The 23,854-nt window shown below is 35.9% G+C and overlaps 1 protein-coding gene across 11 annotated transcripts in view; it reads left to right on the top strand.

Annotated features, from left to right (window-relative positions):
• Positions 1–23,854, top strand: part of ADGRV1 (adhesion G protein-coupled receptor V1) — a 584,631-nt gene that overhangs the window by 400,075 nt on the left and 160,702 nt on the right. The window lies entirely within an intron of this gene.

The following is a 23,854-nucleotide window of genomic DNA, read 5'->3' as shown; positions in this document are numbered from 1 at the left end:
TATGGCCCCTCAAGTTTCTTTAGTAGATGCAGTTTCCTCAAGTGAGTTGGTGTATCAAACAGTTCATGGTAATTTGTACATTAGCATTTAGTTTAATAGATTGAAGCAAACAATAATATTTAGCAAAATCAGGGCACTATGAAATATTTGATAAAGAATTAGTAAAAAAAGTTGGAGTGTTGGCACATTATCTAAGCAGTGTGTTTTTGGTGAGAGAGGGGTATGGCAGCCACCATCACCCATAAGATCCCTGAATACCACACAGCTGCATCACAGTGAATGGAGAGTGTCTGCAGAAGTGCATAGGAACAAGACAAGGTCAACTTGGTCTTAGATATTCTTGTTAAAATACCCTTTTAATCTTAAAATCTTAACACTTTTTATGTACATATGTGTATATATACATAAGCATATGTATATATAATATGCATATATATATATGTGACTTAATCCCAAATCTGGTATCTTGTGGCTTTGAGGACCACTGAGCCCTTATTAGCTCCACATGTATGGGGTGGAAAAACACTTTGCAATAGTAAAGCTCAACCAACTCTCTTGGTATAAGGAAGAGAAAAAGTAAAATTCTAAATAAGAAAAAATAGCCTATTCACAGTCTTATGAAGACAGTATTACTTATCTAACAGGTTATTATGAAGATAAAATTAGTTAATAGACATGAAAAATATTGAAAGTTAAAGTACTATATCAGCAGAAGTCATTTTAATAGAATTATTGTTTCTGATCAGTTATATACGTAATAAATACTTGTTATTGATGTATACAAATGTATTGCACATATAGGCAATCACAAACACATACCCCATACCACATTCAGATGAAGGAGGCTAGCTATGTAAAACACACACCCAAACACACAAACATGCAAACACAATGCACACTAATATACCATATATTTTTGTAATTCTGTCTTTTTATTGAAATTCAAAAGACTCCCTAATACTGATTATTTTATAATATTATAATGTGTTTTATGCATATACAAGTCTATATTCCTGTAATCTTCTAAAAAGGAACGATGCCATCTTTTCAGAATTGTATTATGATTTTTTACATTTTACCACCCCTTGCATTAATTTAAATCTTGGACTGCCAAGGTTAATTTCAGAAAATTCTACATCATTCCTTGTGACATGCAAAGTAACCATGAAGCAAGTCATGGTGGCTAGCAGACCATTCTTTTCATGAGCTTCCTGGCAAGACAGGACTTACTTAATTTTAGCATTACATGTATACCCATCTGGCCTTGCTAAATGGAGCCAGTGAATGTAATATTAATTAGAAAAAACTATCTTGTTCATTTTAAAAGAATTTCTAAAGGGAGAAGTAAACTATGATCAAAGAATGTCCAAATGAACTTACTCAAAGTATTTGCCTTCTTAAGCTTTTGGCAAATGTTCTCTATGACCAACTAAATTATAACAAGTGAAATGTAAAATATAGTTACTTCTACCTGGTTTTAATCTTAAGGAATTGTTAGAGACCAGAGACCGGGCGTGGTGGCTCACACCTGTAATCCCAGCACTTTGGGAGGCTGAGACAGGCAGATCACAAGGTCAGGAGATCGAGACCATTCTGGCCAATGTGGTGAAACCCCGTCTCTACTAAAAATACAAAAAGTAGCTGAGCATGGTGGTACATGCCTGTAGTCCCAGCTACTCAGGAGGCTGTGACAGGAGAATCACTTGAACCCGGGAGGCGGAGGTTGCAGTGAGTCAAGATCACACCACTACACTCCAGTCTAGGTGCCAGAACAGGACTCCATCTCAAAAAAAAAAAAAAAAAAAATGATTAGATCAGCACGTCTAACCATTGCATTACAGGTTACTTTTCTCCTTAATTCACAAAGAATATTCCTAAATCATTCCCATATGAATTTATTCTAGCTTGTAAAAATTCTGTATCTTTAATATTACTTGAATTTTAATTTAAGGTTATAAACTGATATAGTATTGATACTAAAATATTGTATACTTATATCATCATTTTAAAGCATGCCATTTCTCTAGAGGTCATGATAGATTTATGGTTGTATGAACTAATGGCTCATCTGTTGACCAGTGGTTACTTCGTAGTATTTTGCTTTTCTTCTAGTCTCTTCCCTAGAAGAATTTTAAAATTCTTAGCTCATTATGGAAGAGCTAAGAATTTTTAAAAATGCCTCAAGGGAAAAATCTCCAAGTATCTTGTTCACTTCTTTCTGGAACGTGTTTTCTCAAGTTCTCTTTCCTGCCAGCCCTGAAGTCTAATTTTTGTTTCCTTAGCTCTTTAAGATTGCCAAATAATTCACTGGCTTTCCTGACTCTCAGCATCTTTCCTCGTCCTGGATTTTCAGTCTCCCTTTCTTCTCCGAGTATTAATAGGCAAATACCCTGGAGGGAAAAGTGGTATGCTGAATGTAGCACTGATTTCAGTGAGCTTCTCTTCTTTACAAGCTTGGCCTCTCAGTCTTGCCTGCCTCAACAGCTTTATAGTGCCTTCAAACAAAAGGTTTTGTTTCGTTGATTTTGCTTTAATTTTATTTTTTCTGATTATTCTAGATGGAATTATAAATCATCTATAAGCTATTTCACTAAACATAGTTCAGTATTTTAAGATGGATTTTATAGATAGTGTGAATGTCTACATTTTAAATAGTAATACGCTCATTAAGTGTTACTGATTAAATATAGCCAAAGTCCAAAATTTTACCAAATAATTTATATAATCAAGGGTTAAATTTCTTATGGAAAGCAGTGAAAACACTTTAAATACTGGTGTTTCCTAAGTGCTGACTTTGGTCTACTTTTCTCCCTATACATTGTTGTCTATTCTTAGGGCTTGCCATTTTCTATATAATAACCCCAGAAGTTGTGTCTCTAGCCTATAAAACACTTTTCTGAGCTCCATACCCATATTATATATTCAAATGTCTCAGAAACATCTTTACCAGAGTGACACACAGCTATTTCATATTTAGTATGTTTAAAATTGATATCCTAAAATGCTTTGACCCACATTCTCTATGAAATGTCCACTGTCCACCCACATACACAGGCTGTGAACCCAAGTTACTTTCTACTTCTTTCACCTTACACTCAATATTCTACAATCATGAATTATTTTCTAGTCTAACTGCTAAATGTTTGTTTTCCTAATCCAGTTTCTCATTTCAACCATCGTCTCTTACTTCATCACCATCTCTTCAGTTCAGCCTCTGTCTTCTTTGGTATGTTGAGTTGCCTCCTAACTTATGCCCCTACCTATAATTTCTTCATTTTATAATCTATGCATTAAATTCTGAAATATGCAAGTGTTTGTATTACTCTGATGCTTAAAACCCAGTGGTTGCCTTTCGTTACCTTCAAGGTCATAGCTTGATAGGTCATCCATGGCTTGACACTAAACTGCTGACCAGCTTTTTAAAAATCATTCTTCCCACTCTCCTCCCTTGTTTTCCTTTGTAACTGAATTACTTGATTTTTCCCATGATCTCTTATTTCTATAGCTTTGAATATATCTTATATATCTCAAATGCCTTTCTTTCATTTGTCTGCCTACAAAGTCCCTATTTTTCCTCGAAGCATCAGCTTAAATATCAACTTAGTAAAGCATCTGTTTTCAGATTAAAATGCTACCTCTTATATATAGCCTTGGTAGACTCATAACCTTTCATAAATCCTAAGATTGTACTAATTATACTATGTTGAAAATATTTGTTTATGCCATTCATGTAACTTGAAATTCAGCCTAGAGAACAGTGATTACTTACCGACTATATGGAAAAGGTTGGTAAGTTTATCCCTGAGTGTAAATATCTCAAGTAGAAAAAGGAAGGCCTTAACAATCCAGTGTAAGTTTACACAAATAACAGTTTAGAAAAAACTTTCGTGTTTCCTCTACACGCTAACATACACATGCACAATAAAGATTTCATACAACAATATGATTAGTAAAGATATCTAATATATTTAGAGGTCACCAAATGATGCGTCTCAATATTTTAAACACCACGTGAGGCGTCAAATCTTAGAAGAAAGAAATTTTCTTATATGTACATAAGAGATCAAATTCTAATTTACCAAGACAAATATGTATTTTTCAACCTAGATTTAAATTGCACAACCTGATTTGGAGAAAATCCAAAAGTACCTATAAAATTTAAAATGTCCTTTTTTCTATAAAGTAGAAAACCCAATATAAACTTAATATTGCTGCTTTGCCACTGAACTAGATGACGCTATGGATCTATGAGGAATCATCCTCTACTCAAAGTTAATAGGAGGAGGCATCTACACTTTCAAAGTTTTCTAAAGCCGCATTCCCCAGCCTTTATGGCACCAGAGGCTAGTTTTGTGGAGGACAGTTTTTTCACGGATGGGGCCTGGGAGTGGGAAGTGGTTTCAGGATGAAACTGTTCCACCTCAGATCATTAGGCATTAGTTAGATTCTCATAAGGAGCACTCAGTTGGGATCCCTCACATGCACAGTTCACAATAGGGTTCACACTCCTATGATAATCTAATGCCTCCACTGATCTGACAGGAGGCAGACCTCAGGCGGAATGCTAGCTCGCCCGCCGCTCACCTCCTACTTTGCGGCCCTGTTCCTAATAGGCCATTGGCAGGTACCAGTCCACGGCCCTGGGTTTGGAGACCCCTAAAATATATATTCATCACTTTTGAATTTAGTGCTAGAAATGCTTCCAACTTCCTTTCTATCTTATAATTGAACAGTGCTTAAACTGAAACAAAGGCAAAAGTACATGAATCTGCCCCTGAATAATTGCTATTTGTTACCAGAAATAACTCTATTGAGAGTACCTGGAAGTAGTCTATTGGGTAGTTTTATATTGAATATCTTTGCAAATAGTCACCTACTTTTCTTGGGATAGATTTTTGGCTACTTTAGGTAAAGAAAACAAGCTAAAGGAGACCTTATCATGCAAAGTGTAGGGGAAAAGAGAATATAAAAAGAGTTAAGACCCAGGGTGTAAGTAAAGGGAATGTGGTCCTGAGGGGTGTTCTTACATAGATAATATGCCTTTTTTCTGGAACCCCAGTTATGTGAATATTGATAGAGTGATTGGAATGAGTGCCAAAGACATGCCATACAGAGGTGAGGACAATGAAGACATTACTTACTTTTATCTCAATATTCTAACTTCTAAACAACCCCAACACATTAATAAATGTCAATAGCAATAAAAATGACACAATAAAGATGATAGGTTGTTTTGTACTTCCGAAATGCCTGCTTTTTTTCATCCTTGCTAATTCATACAAATTCAAACTTAAGAAAGATCAACAAATAACTTATTGAATAATGACTATATACAAAGGCTTAAGTTAATTCTCTTCTAAGCATAGAATTTGATTGTAATGAAAAATTGCATAGCTTCATAACTTAATTTTAAAATTGATTACAGTTTTTTAGTTTTTTTGTTGTTTGTCTTTAATTTGTGGAGACAAGGTCTTGCTGTGTTGCCCAGGCTAGTCTCAAACTCCTGGGCTTATGCAATTTTCCCGTCTCCCAGAGTGCTAGGATTACAGGCATGAGCCATCATGCCCAGCCTAGTTTTTTAGTATTTTAGTTTTTTAGTATTTTAGCATTATGTTTTACTTTAGATACACTAAACAAATCTTTATTAAAACCTACTCTTATTATCCTGCTTCTGAACTGAATTACCAGTTTTGCTAAATCCTCTGAAAACAATCTAATTTTGCAAGCTGTATTAGAAGAAATGTTATTAATATAGAGGACAAATCTCTATTTTAAATTAGAACTAAATAGAATTGTACTGTATGGGAAATATGATATAATACGAGAGTCTTTATTTTCATTAAATTACTTTAAAAGAGAATCATGAAAAAAACGTTTTTTAGAGAGCACGTTTACTTGTTGTCTGAGGAGTGAACAAAGTCGCCGTATATCTTTGAAAAGGAATGTTGTCAGGATCTCTTCATGCATTTGCTCAGGTAGGGATATATTACTGCCTATGGGTGCACATGCACACACATAAAGAGATAAAAGTACATCCACATAAAAATAGCAACCTTAGACTAGCATTTTCTATCCAGACCCTAAGATTAAAAAATATTGAAAGTACGTTTCCCCACAAAGTCTTCTTAGAATAATGAAATCTAAGGGTTAGAAAATGTCTAGCTTGCTCTAATAAAGTCTCCCCCACATCCTTAAAAACATGATTCAAATTATTGTTCAAAGGCTTGTTAGCTCCTTCAAATTTTTATTCTAAACATGCTCAGTATATCTGACTTTTCGTGGTGATTAATTATACAATTTATTCTGCTAATACCTTGTTATCTTAGTTTGATTTACAGTATTATCACTCTAAACAACAACCTTAGCTTTTCTGATTACCGCTTTGTGTCTCTGAGAAAAATTCCAACTAATGTTTTGAGTTATGTCTCGCTTGGCTTCTCTTAGTTCCTGGATCCTCCTCTTTGCACACAAGGTAGAACCTAGGTGTAAAAAGAACTTTATCAAGCTTTTAATGCAATCTCCATGTAGTTCTTGAGTAACCTTGACAGCATTGCTGACATTCTTTCACTTTATGTTTGAACTCTTCCATGAGAAAGAACATACTTTCTCCCAAGACTTCTTTGTGTAGAATAGGAAACTATCTCTTTTAGATTCTGGTTTAATATCTAATTGATGGGTTCATTGCAAATAAGCAAAATAATGTGATATTTTCCACATGATAATCCTTTAAATATTTCTTCCAGTTCTGTTTTTCAATCTAAACATTTCTGATTGGTTTATATAGTTTCTTATGCAACATCTCTTCACTGTTTTGATCGATCTCTTCTAAACTAGGTCTATGTCAATTCTTCTTTTTACCTTTTACTTTAAGAATTTTAAACTTATAGAAATATTGCAAAAATTATACAGAGTTTACATATACCTTTTATCCAGTGTGCATGCATACTTACATAATTATAGCACAATGATCATAACTAGGAAATTAACAATGATAAAACCCTTTAAACTGCAGACCTTGTTCAGATTTCACCAGGTTTCCCCCAATGTCTTTTTTCTACTCTGAAATCCAACGCACTATGTCCCATTATCTTTAGTGCTTCTGTGTCCTTGGTCTTCAATCTGACAATTTCTCTGTCTTTCCCTGGTTTTCACTTTTTTTTTTTTTTGACAGAGTCTCACTCTGTCACTCCAGCTGCAGTGCAGTGGCATGATCTTGGCTCACTGCAACCTCCACCTCCAGGGTTCAAGTGATTCTCCTGCCTCAGCCTCCCGAGTACCTGGGACTATAGGCATGTGCCACCACGCCTAGCTAATTTTTGTGTTATTAGTAGAGACAGGGTTTCACCATATTGACCAGGCTGGTCTCGAACTCCTGACCTCGCGATCCGCCCACCTTGGCCTCCTAAAGTGCTGGGATTATAGGCATGAGCCACCAGGCCCGGCCAGTTTTCACTTTTGAAGAGTACTGGTCAATTATTTTATAGAATAACTCCAGACTTCTCTGATATTTTTTCAAGATTAGATGGAATTTACACATTTTTGACTAGAATGACACAGAGTGTTAAAGTACAAGTTTTTTCATATGAACATATGTTTTCAATTCTCTTGAGTATATGTCTAAGAGTAGAATTTGTTGGGTCATATGATTTAACTTGCTGGTTTCAAGATTATCTCATTGTCTTTGGCTTTCAACAATTTATGTGTCTAGGTGTGGGTCTGTCTGAGTGGAGTCCGTTAAACTTCTTGGATATATGGATTAATGTTTTTCATCAGTTTGGGGAGTTTTCAGCCATTGATTTATCAAATATCCTTTCTCCTCCTCTCCTGAGTCTTTTATTATGCATATGTTGGCACATTTGATGCTGTTCCACAAAAATCTAAGGCTGTGTTAATTTTTCTTTGCTCTATTTTTTTTTCTGTTCCTCAGTTGTGATAACCTCTATTGACCTGTCTTCACATTTACCAATTTTTTTTCTTCTTCCTGGTTGAATCTGTTGTTCAGCATCATTAGTAAAATTTTCATTTTGGTTATTGTTTTGTTCTTTTCTTTCTTTCTTTCTTCCTTTCTTCCTGTCTTCCTTTCTTCCTTTCGACAGAGTTTCGCTCTTGTCATCCAGGCCGGACTGGAGTGCAATGACATGGTCTTGGCTCACTGCAACCGCTGCCTCCCAGGTTCAAGCGATTCTCCTGCCTCCGCCTCCCTAGTAGCTGGGATTACAGGCAACCACCACCATGCCCAGCTGGTTTTTATATTTTTAGTAGAGACGGGGTTTCACGATGTTGGCCAGGCTGGTCTCGAAGGTGATCCACCCACCTATGCCTCCCAAAGTGCTGGGATTACAGGTGTGGGCTGCCATGCCCAGCCTAGTGGTTGTACTTTTCAATTCAAGAATTTCTATGTGGTTCTTTTTTACGATTTCTATCTCTTTGATATTTTCTATTTGATAAGGTGTAATTCTCATATGTTCATTTAGTTATATGGATATAGTTTCTTTTATGTTTTGGACATAATTAAAATAGCTAATTTAAAGTATTTGTTCAGTAAATCTAACATCTGGTTTTCTTGAGGGATAGTTTCTATTCATTATTTTCTTGTGTATACATCATACCTTGGTTTTTTGCATATTTTGTAAATTTTCATTGAAAATTGGACATTCTATGTGGAAAATTTAGAAATCATAAATTTTTCTCTCAGGGTTTGTTGTTTCTGTTCATAGGAGTAGTTGCTGTTTATTAACTTTTCTGAATTTACAGATTTGATTTCGTAAATCTATATTCTTTGTCACACGTGATCACTGACATCTCTTGTTTCATTAATTTAGTGGTCAGCTAATGATTGAACAGAGATTTCCTTAAATGCCTGTAACCAATAAATCTCCCAGTCTTTGCCAGAAGGCTCTATGTGCATGTTGGGGCATGACTTCAACACTCTACCAGGAAGTTAGTAACTATCTTAGCCTTCGCATTATGTATATCCTCAAAGTCAACCAGTGGTGAGAGAGCCTAGGGCCTTCTCAGGTCTTTCCTGAACATGAGCAAAGCCTCAAGCATGCCCATGGCCTTTTACATTCCCAAGAATGTATTGGAGCTTTCCAAAGCCTATGTGTATATCTCATACTCCAGCTTTTCTTTTAAGCTTTTGAGGTTTTTTGCTCAATTGTTGTTATCCACTGGCTCAGATAGCCATGATGTTAAATCATGTGCTTTTAGTTGTTTTTAACAAACAACCCCCTGTCTCCTTACCCCATACCCAAGGAATAGATTTTTTGCATTGACTGAACTCTGAGATACATGAAATACAGAAAGCCTTGCAAGTTGGGATTTTCTTTGAGACTGAAGCTTTGAAAGAGCTCCAGCTTCATTTTGCTCCCCAAAGCCCCTCTCCAGTGGGTGCCAGAGTGTACCCAGAATGCAGGCTATTTTTCAAGGCTATATGAGTCTAGAGAGTTTCCCTAGCCATGCCTTCTATACAGCCTGTGGAACTGTGAGTTAATTAAACCTATTTTCTTCATAAATTACCTAGCCTCAGGTAGCTTTTTATAGTAGTGTGAGAATGGACTAATATAGAAAATTGGTACCTGGAGTGAGGCATTATTATGAAGACACCTGAAAAGCTGGAAGCAACTTTGAAATGGGGTAACGGGCAGAGGTTGAAACAGTTTGGGGAGCTCAGAAGACATGAAGATGAGGGAAAGTTTGTAACTTTCTAGAGACTTGTTAAATTGTTGAGACCAAAGTGCTGATAGTGATATAGACAATGAAGTTCAGGCTGAGGTGGCCTCAGATAGAGATGAGGAACTTACTGAGAACTACAGTAAAGGTCACTCTTGCTAAGCTTTAGCAAAGAGACTGGTGTCATTGTGCCCCTGCTCTAGGGATCTCTGGAACTTTGAAATTGAGAGAGATGATTTAGGGTACCTTGCGGAAGAAATGTTTAAGCAGCAAAATGTTTAAGATGTGACCTGGCTGCTTCTAAAAGCCTATGCTCATTTGCATAAAGAAATGACCTGAAATTGGAACTTATATTTAAAAGGGAAGCAAAGCATAAAAGTTTGGAAAATTTGCAGCCTGGCTATGAAGTAGAAAAGAAAAACCCATTTTCGGGAGAGAAATTCAAGCCAACTGCAGAAATTTGCATAAGTAAAGAGGAACTGAGTGTTAATAGCTAAGACAATGGGGAAAATGCCTCCTAGGCATTTCAGAAACCTTCACAGCAGCCTATCCCATTACAAGCCCAGAGGTCTAGGAGGGAAAAATGGTTTTGTGGACCAGGCTCAGCACCCCACTGCTGTGTGCAACCTCAGGACATGGTACCCTGCATCCCAGCCCCTCCAGCTCCAGCTGTGGTGAAAAGGGCCAGAGATATATCTTAGGCCACTGCTCCAGAGGGTGCAAGCTGTAAGAATCCTTGGCAGCTTCCACATGGTATTAAGCCTGTGGGTGCACAGAGTGCCAGAGTTGAAGCCTGGGAGACTCCAACTAGATTTCAGAGGATGTATGGAAATGCCTGGAGATGCAGACAGAAGTCTGCTGCAGGGGTAGGACACTCATGGAGAACCTCTACTAGGACAGTACAGAGGGAAAATACGGGGTTGGAGTCCCTACACAGAGTCCCCACAAAGAGTCACAGAGTCCCCATTGGGACAATGCCTAGTAGAGCTGTGAGGAGAGGACCACTGTCCTGCAGACCCCAGAATGGTAGATCCACAGACAGTTTGCACCATGTGCCTGGAAAAGCAGCAGGCACTCAATGCCAGCCCATGAAAGCAGCTGTGGAGGCTGTACCCTGCAGAGCACAGGGTCAGAGTTGACCAAGGCCTTGGGAGCCCATGCCTAGTGTCAGTGTCACCTGGATGTGAGACACAGAGTCAAAGGAGATTATTTTGGAGCTTTAAGATTTAATGACTGCCCTGCTGGGTTTTGGATGTCCATGGGACCTGTAGTCCCTTTGTTTTGGGCAATTTCTTCCTTTTGGAATGGAGTATTTACCCAATTCCTGTACACCTGTTGTATCTTGGAAGTAACCAACTTGTTTTTTTATTTTAGAGGCTCATAGGCGGAAGGGACTTGGCCTGACCCTCATTAAGATTTTGGACTTGAACTTTTGAGTTAATGCTGAAATGAGTTAATATTTGGGAGGTTATTGAGAAGACATGATTGTGTTTTGAAATGTGAGGACATGAGATTTGGGAGGGACAGTGACAGTATGATATGGTTTGGTTATGTATCCCCACTCAAATCTCATGTTGAATTATGATTCCGAGTGTTGGAGATGGGGCCTAGTGGGGGGTTATTGGATTATGCGAGTGGTTTCTAATGGTTTAGCACCATCCCCAGAATGCTGTCTTGTGATAGAGTTCTCATGAGATCTGGTTGTTTGAAAGTATGTAGCTCCTCCCCCTTTGCTCTCTCTTTTTCCTGTTCCTGCCATTTAAGACATGCCTCCTTCCTCTTCACCTTCTGCCATGATCGTAAATTTCCTGAGGCCTCCCCAGCCATGTTTCTTGTATAGCCTGCAGAACTATAAGTCAATTAAACCTCTTTTCTTCATAAATTACCTAGTCTCAGGTAGTTTTTTATAGCAGTGTGAGAATAGACTAACACAGCTTCATATCTAGAATACCCAGGTACTGAAATACAAAGACCTAAAATTACATTTTCACAAACTCATCATACTAAATATGTCTTAAGATATGCCTCTAAAATTATCCTTGATTGGAGTACAGTGGAAAGAGCAGGGGCTTTGGAGGTGGACAGATGAGGAGTCAAATACCAACTCGGGCGTGTTCTAGTTGTGTGACACTGAGCAAATTAGTTACCCTCTGTGAGCTTGACGTTTTCCATCTGTGCAATGGGCATCATAAAACCTGTGTCCTAGGATTGTGATGTGTATTAAGCGAAATGATACCTGTAGGGAAAATGCACGTACAGTACCTGGCACAGAGGAGGGGACAATAAGTGAAAGCCACATGTATAAGTCTATGAATGTGTGTCTCATATGAAGTAGTAATTACATGTAAGCAATCGGACAAGCCCAGTTAAACATTGTTGACCCTATAAATCCTGGAGAGTTGCTTACCATTTTGTTATATCCGGCTATTTTGAAAGTATTATTTACATCATTTCCATCCTTTCCTTCTGTACTCATGTTTGACATAAGGATTGCAAGCACTAAATTCTTTAATATTTCTGAAACTCAGAAGCTTCTACCAACCTAAGTTAGGAGCTTGTTTTGTTTTTGTCATAAATGAGAAAGAAAAATGTCTCTAAAGCTTACAATCTTCTATGAGATTGTCTTGGTCGGTGAGTGCTGCTGTACTAGAATACCACAGACTGGCTGACTTAAAAAGTGAGCATTATTTTTTTTTTACACACAATCACAACAAGAATGGGATATCATGTGTACTTTGCAATTTACTTTATGTTTACTGGTAAGTAAATAAAAAGTTTACTTTTTATCAGTATATAATTCCCGGTATCGGTATGTAATACTCATTTTCTGTGTCAGTATGTAATACCCATTACATTATAATTTATAATATTCTATTGTGTTGATTTAATCAACCTTTTTGACAGACTTCTGAACTATTTCCAGTTCTTCTTTATATCATTGTTTTGATGAATATCCATATATAGGTATCTTTGTATACTTATGTTAATACTTTTGTAGGGAAAATTTCAAGCAGTGGAATGACTCAATGATATATGTATACTTTTTTACTTTAAAATATATTGTTGAAGTGTTTTCTAAAAAAGATGCACCTGTTTATACTAAAACAACAAATGATGACAGTGCCTTTTTCCCCACATTCTTGCCAACTCTGGGCATCATAAGTTCTTTTTAATGTTTACCAGTGTGATTTACACACACCTAAATATACACATATATAGTACCTTAAACTTGTATTTCTTTAATTATTAGTTATGTTTTAATAGCTTCATTTATCATGTTACCAGACACTATACTAAGGGCATACTCTCATATACAATGCTGTGAGTTTGAATATCTTTGCACAGATCTATGTAACATTTGTTTCTTTTTTGAATTACTTGTTCATCTCCCTACATTAATTTTTCTGATTGTTCGTTCATGTTTTTCAATGATTTGGAGAGTGCTTTGTTCTTACTCTTTTCTCGTTTCCTTCTTTTGGCACTGAGGTGGGCTATATTATAGCTATTAGTTGTTGTCTCTCTTGAATTTTTATTTCTCTATTAACACATCTTTCTCTTATCTATTTTTAAGGAAATTTACATCTTATATGAGATGAGTTTTTGTATGATACCAAATTGTTTCAGATAATTATTTTAAATATTTTGTGTGCTAATTCAGTTTTCCATCTACAATAATAGTACAGTTAACATGTTGAGAACATTTAAAGTTATGTTTAACTTTAACTCAGGATCAAAATGGTGAAAACATATGTTGCTGTAAGAACCTCAGTCTATATTCATCATAATTTATTAACTAGAGGCAGAATCAGGAAGATTAATGATTAATTTTTAATGCAAAGTGCTAAGAATTTAGGCATTTGAAATATCAAACGGAATAGAGCATTAGGAAATAGGTAATTGTAAAACTGCGGATCATGAACTTATAATGATAGAGATGTTTATGAGATTACATTTCATCTTTTTTATTCTCTTTAAAAATTTTAGTGATACAATGGAAAATTGGGCACCTTTTATTGTCAGAAGCTCTGTAATACAAAGTTGTTTTCAATATTTCAAAGATTTCCATTTGGAAAACTGAAAAAAGCTCATACAGCCACAGATGGTCAAGTGTGTATTATTCAGGAAAGAAAACAGTTCTTTATAGAGGAAGTTCTGTTGTAGATGTCTCTAATGAAAAAGGGAATACACACAAACGTAAGCAGCTTGTTAAACAGGATACTTCATACAATTTAAGAAAAACCATTCCTGGCTCAAAAGGATTTTCTGACAACTGATTTTGGGTTTGCATTATTTACTTTGTAGCTTCTCAGAAGCAAGGATCTGCCTACTCTTTCTTTTTCTTAAAATAATGTTATATTTTTCTTATAAAATTAATCAATTTTTTAGGAAAGTATGGAAAGCAAAAAAATACAATAAAAATAAAAATCAGAGGTATCCTCATCATTTAGATATATACACTTGATGTGTTTCTGTTTCTGTCTAGATTTATACATTTTTGTTTTATAATAGAAAATTGAGATCTCTCAATTTTATCTCCTGCTTATTTCACTCAATGTCATATTATTAGAATTTCCCATGCCATTGAGTATACCTCAACACTTTTTAATGGATTCACAATGTCTATCTCATGACAGATTTATAAAACATGTTTACCTTTCTTCAGCATCGAACATTAAAATTCTCCCCATCCCCATTTTTAATATTTAAAAACCTGTAGTGAATGTGCTACGTTGTATTTCCACTTCACAGATTCCTTGAAATGAAATTACTAGATTAAGGATATAAGACTTTTAGAAATATTGGAATTACCAAACTGTCTTCCAGAAAGATTGAAAATTTTCAGTCTTAACATTTCTTGAAAGTACCAGTCTCCCAACACAAGAACTAGTCTTGATTTTTTTTATTAGCGTTATGATTTTGACAGTAAATATTGTATATTAGGTTGGTGCAAAAGTAATTGTGATTTTTGCCATTACTTTCGGTGATTCTCCAGAGAAACAGAGCTTACAGGATGTGTGTGTGTGTGTGTGTGTGTGTGTGTGTGTGTGTGTGTGTGTGTGTTTATAAAGACATTTATTATAAGGAATGGCTCACACTGTCATGAAGGCCAGCTCAAGATCTGTAGGGTGAGTTGGCAAGCTGGAAAACCAGGAGGGCTGATGTTTCAATTTGAGTACAGGGCAGGGAAAAAAAAATGATGTCCCAGTTTGAAGGCTATTGGACAGGAAGAATTCTCTGTTACTCGGGGAAGGATCAACCTTTTTTTCTCAGGCCTTCAACTGATTGGATAAGGCCCACCCACAGTAGGGAGAGCAGTCAGCTTCACTCAGACCACCAATTTTAATGTTAATCTCATCTAAAACCATTCTTAACAAAAAACACCCAGAATAATGTTTGACCAAATATCTGTCAAGTTAGGTTCTCCTTTGTGTCTCCATTTTTCTTTTATTTTTGAGACAGGGTCTCACTGTGTTGCCCAGGCTGGAGTGCAGTGGTGCAATAATGACTCACTACAGCCTCAACTTCCTGGACTCAAGTGATCCTCCTGCCTCAGCTTCCCTAGTAGCTGGTACTACAGGCATGTACCACCATACCTGGCTAATATTTTTATCTTTTGTAGAGACCAGGTCTCACTATGTTGCCCAGGCTGGTCTTGTATTGCTGACCTGGAGGAATCCTCCCACCATGACCTCCCAAAGTGCTGAGATTATAGACGTGAGACACTGCACGTGGCCATTTTTCATTTTTTAAGAAGTCTGCAGTGAATGTATTATGTCAAGTAATTTAATTATGTCTGATTTCAAGTTGACACATGAAATTAACCATCACATGTCATGATATGTTATTGTTTTTGTTGCTATTTTTTTAATGAGACCGGGGAATTTAGGCATACTCTTATTTATTCATTGGCCATTTTGGACTTATCTTATAAACTGTATTTTTGTCCATTTTCTTGTTTTGTTATTGTGAGAATTTTGTTCCTATTAAAGATATTACTTTATAGTATTTGATGAAAATATTTGCCACACTTTGTGATTTACATTTTTAAATTGCAGTAAAATCTATCCAAGTTTTTGTATATTTTTATTGTATTGTATGTTTCAGAACGTTTTTCTTCTATTAGATCTTTCAATACCATTTTATTCCATTTCATTTTGGAGGGTTCTTTTTTTCCTGAATATCAATTAACTTATTTGATCTTCCTTGTATCTCACACATTTGCATTATATTCTCTCTAATTATTTTCTCTTTGTGTCTTTTTCTCTCAGTTGTTGCTAATTCAGTTGCAAGCTGTGTTTATTTCCTACAACACTAAATATTGTAACATTATTTTTCTTGATGTTATTCACATCAGAACTCAGAAAATATATTATTATTTTCTAGCATTTTGTGTTACAGATTAGCCTGATATTATTTTTCCATTTAGGTAAATTTTTTCTTCACCTTCATGAATGCTTATAGATCTTTAAATTTTTATTTCTATAATGTAAAACTTTGAGCTGAGTATATATAACTGTAACTATTTTTTCTTAAACTTGTCTGATCTTGGGCAGTCTCGTAAGTCAACAGACGTGGTGTGTTCTGCTTAGTGAAATTTTTCAATCTTACACAGTCTATTTGCTATTTTTCCATTGTTCTGGAATCAGAGATATCAAAGTATTGTGAGTACTTTGTCTTTCATGTTCATAATAATCATGTTTTTTTAAAACCAGTGTTCAGCTCTTTGACTTTACCCCATGCATCTGTCACAGTTTCTCCAGTTTGTCTGCTATGAAAGTGATTTTGGATTCTGCAGTGTCATTGTGCTTATTATTGCTTCCAGTGCAGATGTCAGGTGTTATTTCATTTTCCCCCATTTCTTTTCCTCTTTAGTTAAATCCCTCAGTCAACCTTTGTCTGGGCCTTATTTTGCTTCTTTTCCTTTGGGTTTGTCTTCTTGGATACTATTTAGACTTCCAAGCCATTTTCTAAATTTTTTCGAATTTTCTAAATTATAATCTTTTCTTCTGAATTTCAGGGCTTTCACTTTTTCTTCTCATGTACCCATGTTGATATTTTTTGTTGAATTTATTGACTCATTCTAGAGTGAGATCCCCATGGGGCTTCATGTTGTCCAATACATGAAGTTATGACTTTGGTTCTGTTCACTTTCTTCTTAGAATCTCTATCTTTAAATATACAGCCTAATTTTAAATATATATACATTATAATAGCTCAATTAACAATGATTAAGTATTCATTTACTACAGATCTATGGAATGGATGTGGTATTTACTTACTGTTACCTACATAGTCTAGTTATCTGATACTTTAAAAAACAATGAAATATATGGAAAATGTCAGCCCCCCAGTTGTCTCTGTACCTGTGTAATAGATCTTTCCTTACCTCCCAGGGTACCACACTCTAACACAGTCCCCTTTACTTCAGCTACTCCTGTGGAATTGGTGAGCTGCAGCCTCTAAACAATGTATAAAGGTAATTAGGATTGGTTGAAGGGATGGACTGCTAGCAGAAGAAAAGGTCGTACTCAGTCTCAAAAAGAAGTTATTTGAGCTGCTCAACTTTTTAGTGGATAGAAATCCTGCACCTTTTAATTGAGTGAATACCAGGTAAACCATTAGGTAACTTGTTTCTTCTTGGGAAATTAAGCTGTAATGAGGTACAAGGGCAGAATAATTATAGGTAGCACAGCTAGAATTAAACCACATGTATCTGACTTATCCACAGATCCATAGCTGCTCTCAAACATACGCTAGAAATCCTATTCTACTTAAAACACAGTCACTGGTGATATTTTATGTGAATATCTGACAGTTTCTCTGAAGGTGGAGGAAGCAGTGAGGAAAACTGCTTGACATAGTTCTGTTCAGTTCTAGAAATAGAAATGATGAGATCCCAGGAGATAACAGTTCTCGCCTTGTGGAGCCCTTGATAAACAGGGAGGGAAATCCTGAACGTAATTAGATGTGTGTACACACTAAAATTTAGGAAGATCCATTTTTAAACACTCAGACGAAAATGAATATTTCATGAACAGAGGTGCTGAAAGGAACGAGTGCCAGAGGAATAAAAGTTTCAAAAATTAAGTTCCAATGGAGTGGTTGGGAATAATTTTAAAGAAAAATATTTACAGTCATCAAAACCAGTATGGGTACATGTATTCTTCCCAGTGGACTCAGATGTAAGAAGGACGGGTATAATGAAAGAAAGTAGGAAAGTATCATTAATGGGAAAAGAACAGCCAATGTAAGAAAAAAGGAAGCTTAAATCTAAAACAAAGTGAGGCTTGCTGAAAAATGATGAAATGGTAACTGTAGGAAAGGAGAGGCCATTTAAAGTTTGTGTTCAGATTAAACATGCACTCAACAGTGGAGAAAATGTCGACTATAAGGAGACATTATAGTATTAGAAAAAGGAAAAATGATTAAGTCCTATTTTGCTTTAATCTTCTCTGTCAAATAGAATATTTGTGGACGGGGGAAGCCTACGTGTAAACGACTTCAACTATCAGATAAGTGAACTGATGTAAAAGCATCTAGATGTTCTAGGTAACATTATATATTCTTCCTGCATGAATGATAATATTCACATATGAGAGAACCTGATGAACTGACTTTGAGGAATGTAGAATGCAGGACAGTTTGGTAATGGAAAACAAATGAAAAATAAGCAAATATTTTTATAAATCTGATTTATCAGTCTCAACCATCTTATGAATCCTCAATGTCTAATTTATCAGTTTTATGAATTAGATTCTGAATCCTCCCAGTCCTGGAAAAAAATTTCCTAAAATGTCTTATTCATCTGATTTTTGGGGAACATTTAGGAAAAGAAAGTGGTGATAAACTCGATTACATATACTATTAGACCAATTTCCTTTGCAAAGGGGTATACCAACATAGGAGAATGCTATAGTCGTTGTAATCTTTGCCTTTGTCTCTCATGACTTTCTTAAGGATGAGATGGTGAAATGTAGGACTGGATATGGTTGAGTTGTTTTGTGATTGGTTTAATAAATGTATCTAAGTATTGGTTTAATTGTTCATTGTGAATTCTAAAGCTAAAGAGAAATGCTGGAAAACAGTGGGGCTTCAGGAGGAGAATGGCCATGATGGTTAGATCACATGCCATCATGTAGAGGGTCACGGATAGAAGCAACGGGGAGGGCTCAAGTGTGAGAAGTCCTAGGGGAGAGAGCATGGCTCTCTTCAAATGAAGAACTGACATAGCCAAAAAGGAGGCCTAGAGAATCAGCTGGGAGAGGCAAGCATTGAATGGAAGTTAACTGAATGAACTCTAAAGTTCTTCCCTCAATGTTTTATAATTTGGTTCTCTTTTATAAACCTAAAGTACAGTCATATTTTTTAAAATTGTTATTAAATACACTACATTCAACCCTACACTAAATTTAAGTGGATATTTTGTATATTTTCTCAGAATTCATCTTAAACTTTATAGCTTCTTTATGCTGGTTTCAGAGTGAATGCTCAAAAAACTATTTTATTGGCTAATTTCAGTTTCTAGTTGCTAAAATATCACCTAGACATGACTTGTAAACCCAAATTACTTTCTCTTAACAGAAAAAGACAATGTAAGATACTTAGGTAAAGAAATTTAACATAATTTTAAAATTATGTCTTAAAATTGTATCATAACTTTTTAAGGCAAAAAAATTCAGTTTGTTTGCTATTGCTATTTTCTTTTGGAGTGCAGTAGTGCAATCTTGGCTCACTGCAACCTCGCCTCCTGGGTTTAAGTAATTCTCCTGCCTCAGCCTCCCAAGTAGCTGGGACTACAGGCACATGCCACCAAGCCCGGCTACTTTCTTTTTTGTATTTTAGTAGAGACAGGGTTTCACCATGTTGCCCAAGCTGGTCTATTGCTATTTATGTTGTGAAAAATCTGCTTATGCTGCACTCTCCCACTTTATTATCCGCAGTCTTGTTCCTCTAGTTGCTCAAGCTAGATCATCTGGAGTCATCTTTGGCAGCACTCTCTCACCTATTTCTGTATCCTGTTAGTCACAGGGTTATTGATCCTTTTGATAACACTTAAAACCTGTCCTCTCCTGTCCATTCTTATTTCACAGGCCTAATTCAAGTCCTCATGATCCTGAACAAAGTCTATTGCAACAGCCTCGAAACGAGTTATATCACTTACCCTCATTCCAATCCTTTCCCTGTACCATCACTAAAGTTCATTCCAAAACACAGATCTACTTAAAACCCTTCAGGAATTTTTAAATCCCTGGAGGGAAAAATCCAAACTCTTCTACACAGTATGCAATGTCCTTAATTCATTGGCCCCAACCTGTATTTTCACAGCCACTCATGCCTGCTAAGCCCTGAGTCTATATTTTTCAAACTAGAATACTTGTAGAGTGGCCAGAGTCACAGAGCCACAGGATAGACATCACCCATGTTCTTGAAAGTTTAATTTTACTTACATATCTAGGATTTTTTAAAGTAGTCAGCGGTAAATAAGTTAAAATACCATTTTTATACTACACAAGTTATACCTGTGACGTCTGAATGGGAATACAGGTACAGAGCCTTACAGAGGCAGATGCAGGTTTCAAGGAGACTGACACATCTGTGATTTGGAGAGCCAACCATAAGAAACATGTACAAAATTGCAAATCCAAAATTAGATACGAAAATGAATATTCGTTTGTAAAGAGAAAAAAGTCACGACATATTTTGTACTTAAAATTTTGGCAAACACCACAAATATACAAAATCCAGAAATAACACAACTGTATTATTAGTTGTCAGGCATACTTCTCTAATTTTTTTCACAAAATGTTTGTATACTTTTTGATCACCTCTTTGCATGGTATCGATTAATAAGATGTTCTGTGGAGAAACCTGAATGATAGATGAGTACTTCCTCTAACATGGTCAGTTGAAATTTGTTCCTATACACATAGATGTTCTCATTGTTTGTAGTATTGCTACAGATTTTTCACAACAAAGACAGAATTCTCATAAATTCTACTTTATGTGAGTTTTTAAATTAAAAATAGGTATATTAAGCATTTATAATTTAATATACTAGATATCTTTCTGATAAAAAGAGAAATAGGGGTATGATAATTGGAAGCATTTTTCTTAGATAACCTTCTGGCTATGTACATTTTAAACTTTATTTTTCCTCTAGTTCTTCTGTGTCTGGACCCAGTTGGACATTTTCATATCATTGTATAACCTCTGACCCTGCATGTCCTTGTCACCGATGACATAGGAGGTGGTACAGTGGGTGATGGCTAATAATGACTTCATGATAAGTGGAAGCGCCTGCAAGCCACACAAATATTTCCCACACACTCCAGCAAAATTAAATACCATCTGCACTTCCCCTTAACCACACTCCAAATTACCAGTCCTTCCAATATACCCAATGCAAGAGTGGTTATGCCAGAAGGAAAATTGAGATTGAAAAGAGAGTGGCCTTAACTAATCGTTTTACAAATTTAACAAAAACTCATGACCAGTTGAACATTTTGCTGGGGCCACTCCTGGCCCTGGAAGGGGCCATGCCAGTGAGTGGCCCTGACACGTAAGCTTCATTACCTTCAATGGTACATTTACCTCTAGTTCGTTAAAAGAAAGACCACACTTTACTGGCTCCTGATAATTAATACAAAACGTTTTTTAACATATACTCATAGTGTAGCCTTCAGTGCTTAGAGTCAATCCATTCTTTTCCTCCTTTGATCTCCCTACTTCTTTTTCTCTCCCCTGGGTCCTGCTCCATCCTGCTACTGCCTCTTGTGGTCACGGATAAATATGCCAATTTCTGTCTCCATTCTGAAAGGTTACTGGTGAATCCTTATACCCTCAGAACAGAGCATATATAAAACACACAAATGTTATTCTTGATAATACTGATTTTTCTCTCATAGCTTTAAATATTAGTATTTTGATGTACTGAAAGACTTCCCCCTGCCTTGCAGAGAGGTTGAGATAGAGAAGAGAACAGAGCCATATCCCAAGTGAAAATATATAGGAAAGATAATGGAGAACTCCAATGCATGTTTAGGATGAAACAGAAGAAATCAAAGAATCTCTATCTTAGCATTGGGCCTTTTTAAGCTGCAACTTCAGTTCACCAGAATTACCCAGTCGTTCTTTGCCACTTTTCTAAGTGGAAAAATCTGAGAAACACTGCTGTGTACATATTCAATTATACTACTAATAGTATTATTTCATATTCCACTTTTTTTTTTTTGAAGAGCATTTCCCATCTCTGTCAAATAATTTTTTACTCAACTTTCAAGGTCTAGTTCAAAGGTTATTATTCTATGTTGTTCTATGTGACATTCTCAGGACACTTCAGGCAAAATTAATTGTGTCTCTTTCTTCTTTTCTAATACCTTTAACCCCTATTTTGTCATTTAGAAGATATCTTACAGTGAAATATTTATCTCTCATAAATAAATATTAGGTCATAATATTTATAAAAGCAATGTCTCATTCTTTTTTGTAATCCAGGAACCTATTCTGGCAGTGTTGTGCTGGTAAATGTTTAATAGCTGACTTCTGTGGTTAGGCGACAACTGACTTGAAGCATCAGTTAATTTCTGTGTTTTAAATGCTCCCAACATGGTAGCTTCCAAGCTACCGATGGAGAATCGCTGACCACAGCATTGGGAATGCATACGGCACACCATTCTGGGGTATTTCTACTAGTCAGATATAGTAGATGCATGAATAATAATAAAATGTAGCAAAATAATTAAGAAGTCATGAGTTTTGAGTATTTACTGCGTTTGCTTTTAATCTAGTTAATTGTAAGTCTATACAATTTTATTATTATTATTTTTTTTATTTGAGACAGTCTCACTCTGTCACCCAGGCTGGAGTGCAGTGGCATGATGTCAACTCACTGCAACCTCCATCTCCCAGGTTCAAGTGATTCTTGTGCCTCAGCCTCCCAAGTAGCTGAGATTACAGGCATGTACCACCACACCTGGCTAACTTTTGTATTTTTAGTAGAGAGAGGGTCTCACCATGTTGTTGAGGTGGATCTCAAACTCCTGACCTCACGATATCCTTCTGTCTCAGTTACTCGAAGTGCTGGGATTACAAGTGTTAGCCACCATGCCTGGCCTGTATAATTTTATATAATGGCTGTGTTTAATAACTGGTTCACCAAATTCTTGAATGTAACAATCGGTTCTCATAGAGCTAGTACAAACCAGCCCCAGCACAGTATTTTACATGGCTCCTTGAAAGTGAATATTGACAAATCACAACAGACATTTTCAGAGGATTCTAGAAAAAATTCATATTTGTAGTGGAGGAGGAACACTAATTCTGACCCTTAAATTGATACTGATGTTATCCTCAGATAATCTGTCGCATTTATGTGCAGCTTGCTATCTCTTCAATTCATAAAAATTCTCAAAATGTGTTGTTCATAGAAATAAATCACAGAGTAACACAAAAACTCTTCATCATTCCCTGAGTTCTTTCAAGCTTGACATTCTCCTTTGTGTAGATATGAGGTCAAAGCAACTATGACTTTCCACTCACAGAATCTGGGCAAAATGATCTTTCATCAAAGCCGATGATAAAGAGAACAGATGTGGTATCAAGAATTGTTGGGATTTCCTTGGATAAAAACTCTTATAAACTCATTATTGCAATTCTGCCACAAGTCTCAGATTGTGCTTACTGGTCCTGTTGGAGACAATTGAAACAAGACGAGGCAAATGATACAGCTGTAGTGTGTTCCAACAATAACAGAATGACTTACTGTTATCTGTCCCATGACATGTAATTAGATATTTCTGAGAGATTTCAGAATAAATTTTATTTTTTATTCTAAATGTTCATACCTGTAATCTTTTCTCTGTCATATAGTAAATATCTGTCTATAACAGACATTTAGAACCAGATAATGAAAAATAATTGGAAATTTTCTTTTCTAAAAGCTATAACTTTTGAGTAAGATTTTAATAAAAGAATTCCATTTAGGTTTTTCTCTATTTTGCAGTAGCTAAAGAGAAATTAATTAGTCATGTCCTGAACCCAAGTTGTATAATATGTGTTTATAAAATTGTACTAATCCACCACACTAAATTGAGTGGATTTGCAAACATTCTATCATAGCCCTTCAGGTATTTAGAGTCAAGGAGAAAGAGAGATTAAAAAGCATCAGAAAATAAAGGACATA

The sequence above is a fragment of the Chlorocebus sabaeus genome, chromosome 4 (assembly GCF_047675955.1).
Source record: "Chlorocebus sabaeus isolate Y175 chromosome 4, mChlSab1.0.hap1, whole genome shotgun sequence".
Taxonomy (NCBI): domain Eukaryota; kingdom Metazoa; phylum Chordata; class Mammalia; order Primates; family Cercopithecidae; genus Chlorocebus; species Chlorocebus sabaeus.
The sequence above is the reverse complement of the archived record's forward strand: the minus strand, read 5'-3'. Positions and strand labels throughout refer to the sequence as shown.